Source organism: Cynocephalus volans, chromosome 1 (assembly GCF_027409185.1).
Source record: "Cynocephalus volans isolate mCynVol1 chromosome 1, mCynVol1.pri, whole genome shotgun sequence".
Taxonomy (NCBI): domain Eukaryota; kingdom Metazoa; phylum Chordata; class Mammalia; order Dermoptera; family Cynocephalidae; genus Cynocephalus; species Cynocephalus volans.
This window is the reverse complement of record NC_084460.1, coordinates 109,101,003-109,107,208: the sequence shown is the minus strand read 5'-3', so window position 1 is coordinate 109,107,208 and position 6,206 is coordinate 109,101,003.

Here is a 6,206-nt window from a genome sequence, read left to right as displayed (position 1 = left end):
CACTTTACAGGAAACCCTCATTTTAAGAAATTCTTAAGAAATGTTTATTTTTCATTATTACCAATGTAATCCATGATTATTGAAGGAAATTTAGAAAATACCTAGATGCCAAATGTAAAAAAAAATACTATCTATAATTGCCGACTAGAGGTAATTAATATTACCGTTTTGGAATAATGCTATGACCTGCTTTGCTAATGTGAATTCAAAGCATAAACCAGTATGCTCTTGGAGCATCTGAAGCCTCCAGAGAGATTCTTAGGCTTCCCTGGAGGTCGGTGTGATCTGTGAATTTGGAACAACAGCAGCAGCCAAGTCCAGAGGCCCGAAGGGCCAAGGCCTGAGAGGCTGGAACAAAGGAAGAACAACCCATGGGGCCAGAGGCCCAGTATGAGGGCATGCACGGACCATCCCACAGTTGTGGCCACTGCCACAACTTCTGGGATTCCTGCATGCCACAGGCCTGGTAACCTGTTCCTCATCCAAGAGATTTCTCTTCTACTGCTTTTTGTGAAAATAGCCCTTGTAAAAAGATGAGTTCTCTACTTCATAAATTATAGAAATCTGTAAATATGTTCCTGTGTGGCATATCTTCTTACAGATTTACATATGTATCAAATGCAGAGTCTATTTTGTGTGAGGGGTGACTGAGCTTGGAGTGGAATAAGGCTCAGTGACGCTCCTGCCCGCTTGGACAGCTCCCCATCCTTCCTCCTTCATCCCACAGTTCATCAGCAATTGTGGGGAGAAGGACCAGGGTGCTGATAGGCCCTGGTTTCTTTTGAGAGTTTTATTGGTCCTGATTGTGATTAGCACAGTCACTTTTTCACCCTCTTTTCCTTGCCTGGTAAGCAGGGGGTAAACAACAGCAGGAGAGTACCAGGAATAGAACTTCTACTAATTTATAAACTCTTGGGGCCAGTGGGTCTCTCAGCACAGCCCCTGGATCACTGTGGGCCCTGGTTAATTGTGGGATGGGTGGATGGATAAGTGAATGAGTAAAGGAAGGCAGGAAGGTTGTCCACTGGGGCAGAGATGAATTTCAATAAGTTTCCTATAACAGTGATCAGGAGATATGAAGGAAGTTACAGACATGGTCACTCTTCTGAAAATCTTTCTCCCAAGGCCCCTGGAACTATTGACTCTGTCTCTTGTTAAATTTGCCTCTCCTTCCTTCTCTTTGTTGGTGTATCTGAATCCCAAATCTAAGACACAATTGAGTGACAGTCTACCCTCTTCCCTCCCTCTTCACCAGTTATCCCCTACTCATCCTTCGGATAATAGCTCAATTGCCACTTCTTCAGGGAGTCTTCTTGGACCTCATTTCCACATACAGGACACTGTACCTCTCCTTCATAGCACTTTTTAAGTTGTATTTCTTTTATGTTTATTTGTGTGACCATTTAATCAGTGTGTTTTCTCTGCTAGGCTGTTTCACAAGGCAGAGGCCATGTGCCTACGACATAGTCTGAGTTCAGGACATATTTATTAAATGAACACTCTCTATTATCTCCTGAGCCCTATGAAACCATGTTCGGCTGTGCGTAAAGACCCCCTCCACCCTAGCCGTGGCCCATTTTCACAAGGGCACCTAATCTCTGCCTTAGACTTTTCTCCCAGAAACTTTTGTTACTACTGTCTTCATTATCTTTGGAGGCCAATTGCACATTTCCCAGTCTCCCTGCAAAAAATAGAAGTTGGCTTTTTTAAAATTATTATTATTATTATTTCTTATTGCATCTTTCAGGTGGTCCCGACACCGTTACTTAGCAAACTCACCTGTCCTGAAGTCTGGAAGATATTGTCCCCCCAGCCCTCAATTTAGTACCACTGCTAAAACCCTCCAGGACCCTACAACATTACTGGGTAGTGGTTGTCCTTTGTCAGACTGCAGGGACATGTGCTGTAACTGAGTAGCCTCAATGGAGGCTGGTGCAGTGTGTAGGAGGTGCACTGGCTGGTTAGAGTTGGCTCTGCAGGTGCTGGGTTGGGGACCAGGAGGGTTGGGGAGAATGAAATCAGAGTGGGTGGAGGTGGGTTGGGAGTGGGGTGCACAGTCCAGGGCTTCTCCCCCAAGCAGAGAAGTTGAGCAGGAGAATCCGAATAGGAGCCCAGGCGGGTAGGTCAAGGGTAGCAAGCAGATGCTTAGGTAGAGAGCCTGTAGAAAAGCAGGTTTGCACCTCCCTAAAGAGCTGTCAAAGGGCCCTTACCACCTCGTGTTTGCTAAACCCCTTAACCCCACAGTTTCCCCGATGGATTTCTCCATGGACTCTGACACTGTCCATGGGTACTTTTCTAACAGTCTCTTTTGGGTTCTCAGGACACTTTTTTTTCCTGTTTCTCATCCAACATCCCTGAATGAGCCATCTTGTTCTCTTTCACTGGTTGCACTGTTTCTTCACCAGGCTTCTGATGAAAGGTAGTGTACAGTAAGAGATTAGGCTCTGCTGTTTGCTAGGGGTGTTATCTCTGCTGCTCTGTTGACTTACCTGACTCTTAAGCTTCAGTTTCCTGGATGGTAAAGCAGGGCTGTTAAGAGTCCCTACTTCATGAGTTGTTATGCGGAGTAAAGAAATTCATGCATGTAAAACATTTACTGTGGAGTCTGGAGTGTACTAAATACAATGAGTGTCAGCTGCTGTTACTCTCCCTCTCATGTTGTCCTTAGGAGACATTTCTCCCTCCCCTCATTTCAACTATCTTCTCCAGACAGATGACCTCCAAATCTGAATGTTGAGTCTGAGTTCCAGATTCTCACCCACTCATTGAGCAGCAGTACAGGGCAGAGGAAAGAGCATAGGCTCAGGAGATGGCAGACAAGAGCTTACACCCTCTTCAGCACTCACAGCTGTAGACTCTGCCCAAGTGGCTTCATATGAGCAGCTGTTCATCTATTCAATGATAAGTGGGATAATGATACTTGCTTTGATAGAGGGGAACAAGCTTTGCCCTGTCTACTTCCTTCATGGCACTTGTCATGCTCTGTAATTATCTCTCTCTCCATACTCTTCCCCAGCCAAATGGAAAGTAAGGTCCTTGAGAGAAAGAACCTTGCCTTCTTGCTCCCTTCTCTATTCCTTGCCCTGGCACTGCCCTGGCCCAGGCTCAATAACTTTAGTTCCTCATTTACTTTGTCTCCTCCTGTATTCCTTTGGCTTCTCAAAGTCAATGTGTACCAAACCAAACAACTAATCATTTTCTTCACTAGATCTGACCCATTCATTTAACAAACATTTATTAAGAGCCAATTATAAGACAACCACAGGGTTAAGGCTTGGGTCAGACAATAGATGAGCCATTGTCCCATTTATGGAAATGTTTACTGTCTACTGGGGAGATGGGTCATGATACTGGAGCATGTATTTGCATTAGGAGTATAGACATTTCTCAGGGAGACCTAAGCACAGAGAAGGAACAAATTTTCTGACTGTGAGAGGTGGAGAAGGCCTCTCAGAGGAGGTGACAGTTTTCCTGGGTGTTGATGAGAGAGTAGAAATTTGCCAGGCAGAGGAGACTGGCACATGGAGGGAAGAGTGTTGTCAGAGGCATGAACTAACATGAGCATGTTCAACTGGAACACCGGGCTGAGACCATTCCCCTTCATTTTCTTAAATGGAAAATTTCAAACCCATACACAAATATTAGAGATAATAGTATAAAATACACCTCCATGGGTCCATCACCCAGCCTCAACAATTATTAGCTCACGACCAATCTTCTTCTATCTACATCCCTACCCACTAAACCCCCATTCTGTTATTTTGACACAATCCCAGACATTGAATAATTTTATTCGCAAATACCCGAGTATCTTGAAAAGATAACATTGATGGAGTTTGTATGTGTTGTCCTCTCCAAAACTCATGTGGAATTTTGATCCCCAATGTGGCAGTGTTGGAAACTGAGTCATGGGGGCGGATCCCTCATGAATGGATTAATGCTCTCCCTGGGGGAGGAGGGGTAGTGAGTGAGTTCTCACTCTATTAGTTCCCGTGAGAGCTTATTGTTTATAGGACTCTGGCACCTCCTCTCTCTCTCTTGCTTCCTCTCGCCATGTGATCTGCTTGTACCTACCGGCTGCCTGCCACTTTCTGCCATGAGTAGAAGCAGCTTGAGGCCTGTGCCAGATGCAGCTGTCCCAGAATTGTAAGCCAAATAAACCTCTCTTCTTTATAAATTACCCAGTCTCAGGTATTTCTGTTATAGCAACACAAAATGGACTAAAACAGAAAATTGGTACCAAGGAGTGGGGTGTTGCTAACCAGATACCTGAAAATATGGATGCAGCTTTGGAACTGGGTAATGGGCAAAGGTTGGAGGAGTTTGGAGGACTTAGAAGAAGACAGAAAGACGAGGGAAAGTTTGGAATGTCTTAGAGACTTATGTGGTGGTGAGCAGCATGCTGATAGAAATGTGGGCGGTAAAGGCCATGCAGATGATGAGGTCTCAGACAGAAATGAGGGACTTATTGGGAATTGGACAGAAGGTCACCCTTGCTACACCATAGCAAGGAACCTGGCTGCACTGTGTCCATGCCCTTGGACTTTGTGGAAGTTGGAACTTAGGAGCTGTGAAGCACAGTATCTGGCAGAAGAAATTTCTAAGCAGCAAAGCATTAAGGACACTGCATGGCTGCTTCTAACAGCCTACTCTGAGTTATGGTGGCAAAGGCATGATGTAAAGCCAGAAATTAAAAGGGATGCAGAGAGTAAAGTTTTGGAATATTTGCAGCCTGGCCATGAAGTAGAGAAGCGGAGAGCAGGAGAAAAACACAAGGGTGAAGAAGATAAACTGGTTGCTAAAGACATTATCTTGGTGGTGAGGCAGCCAGATGCTAAGAACCAGGACAATGGAAAAAATGCCCTAAAGGCATTTGAGAAGTCTGGAAGGGTGCCCCACCCATCACAGGCCCTGAGGCCTAGAAGGACTGAGTTGTCCCAGAGGACAGACCTGGGGCACAGCTGCCCTCAGGAACCTGCTCCCAGCATCCCAGCTTCTCTGCTAGAGCAGCCCCACGTGTGGTTCGTGCAGCAGCCCTGGAGAGTAGAGGCCTGAAACCTCAGTAGCACTCACGTTGTGTTAAGTCTGTAGGCCAGCAGGATGTGAGAGCAATGGAGGCATGGCAGCCTCCACCCATTTTCCAGAGGATGTATGGAAAAGCCTAGGGGCCCAAGCAGAGACCTGCTGCAGGGGTGGAGTCATTGCAGAGGCCATCTACTATAGAGCACGTGGAGCAGAAATGTGGGGTCAGAGCCCCCACAGAAAGCCCCCACCAGGGAAGTGTCTAGTAGAGCTAAGGCAGCAGGGCTTCTGCCGGGACCCCAGAACTGCAGGACCACTGGCAACATGCAACGCAAGCCTGGAAAACCTGCAGATACCAGTGCAGCTCAGTGGGCTGTGCCTGGTAGAGCTGTGGAAGTGAGGCTGCCTGAAACTTTGGGGGCCCAGATGCCCAATTGTGCCCAGGATGCAGGACTTGGAGTCAAAGAACATTATTTTGTAGCTTTAAGACATAATGTCTGCCCTGCTGGGTTTCAGACTTGTTTGGGGCCTGTTTTTCCTTTCTTCTGGCCTATTCCTCCCTTTTGGAATGGGAATGTATACCCAATGCCTGTTCCACCATTGTATCTTGGCAGTAGATAAATTTGGTTTTGACTTTTACAGGTTCACAGCTGGAAGGACTTTTGCTTTTGGCCTCAGAGGAGACTTTGGACTTTGGACTTTTAAGTTGATGCTGGAACAAGCTAAGACTTTTGGGACTGTTGGGATGGAATGATTGTATTTTGTATGTGAGAGGAACATGAGTTTTGGGGGGCCAGGGGCAGAATGATGGAGTTTGGATGTGTTGTCTCCTCCAAAACTCGTGGAAATTTGATCTCCAATGTGGCAGTGTTGAAAACTGATTGAGTCATGGGGGCAGATCCCTCATGAATGGATTAATGCTTTCCCTGGGGAAGGGGGGATTAATGAGTGAGTTCTTGCTCTATTAGTTCTCGTGAGAGCTTGTTATTTAAAAGACCCTGGCACCTCCTCTCTCCCTCTCTCTTGCTTCCTCTCGCCATGTGATCTGCTTGTACCCACCGGCTGCCTGCCACTTTCCACCATGAGTAGAAGCAGCTTGAGGCCTGTGCCAGATGCAGCTGTCCCAGAATTGTAAGCCAAATAAGCTTCTTTCCTTTATAAATTACCCAGTCTCAGGTATTTCT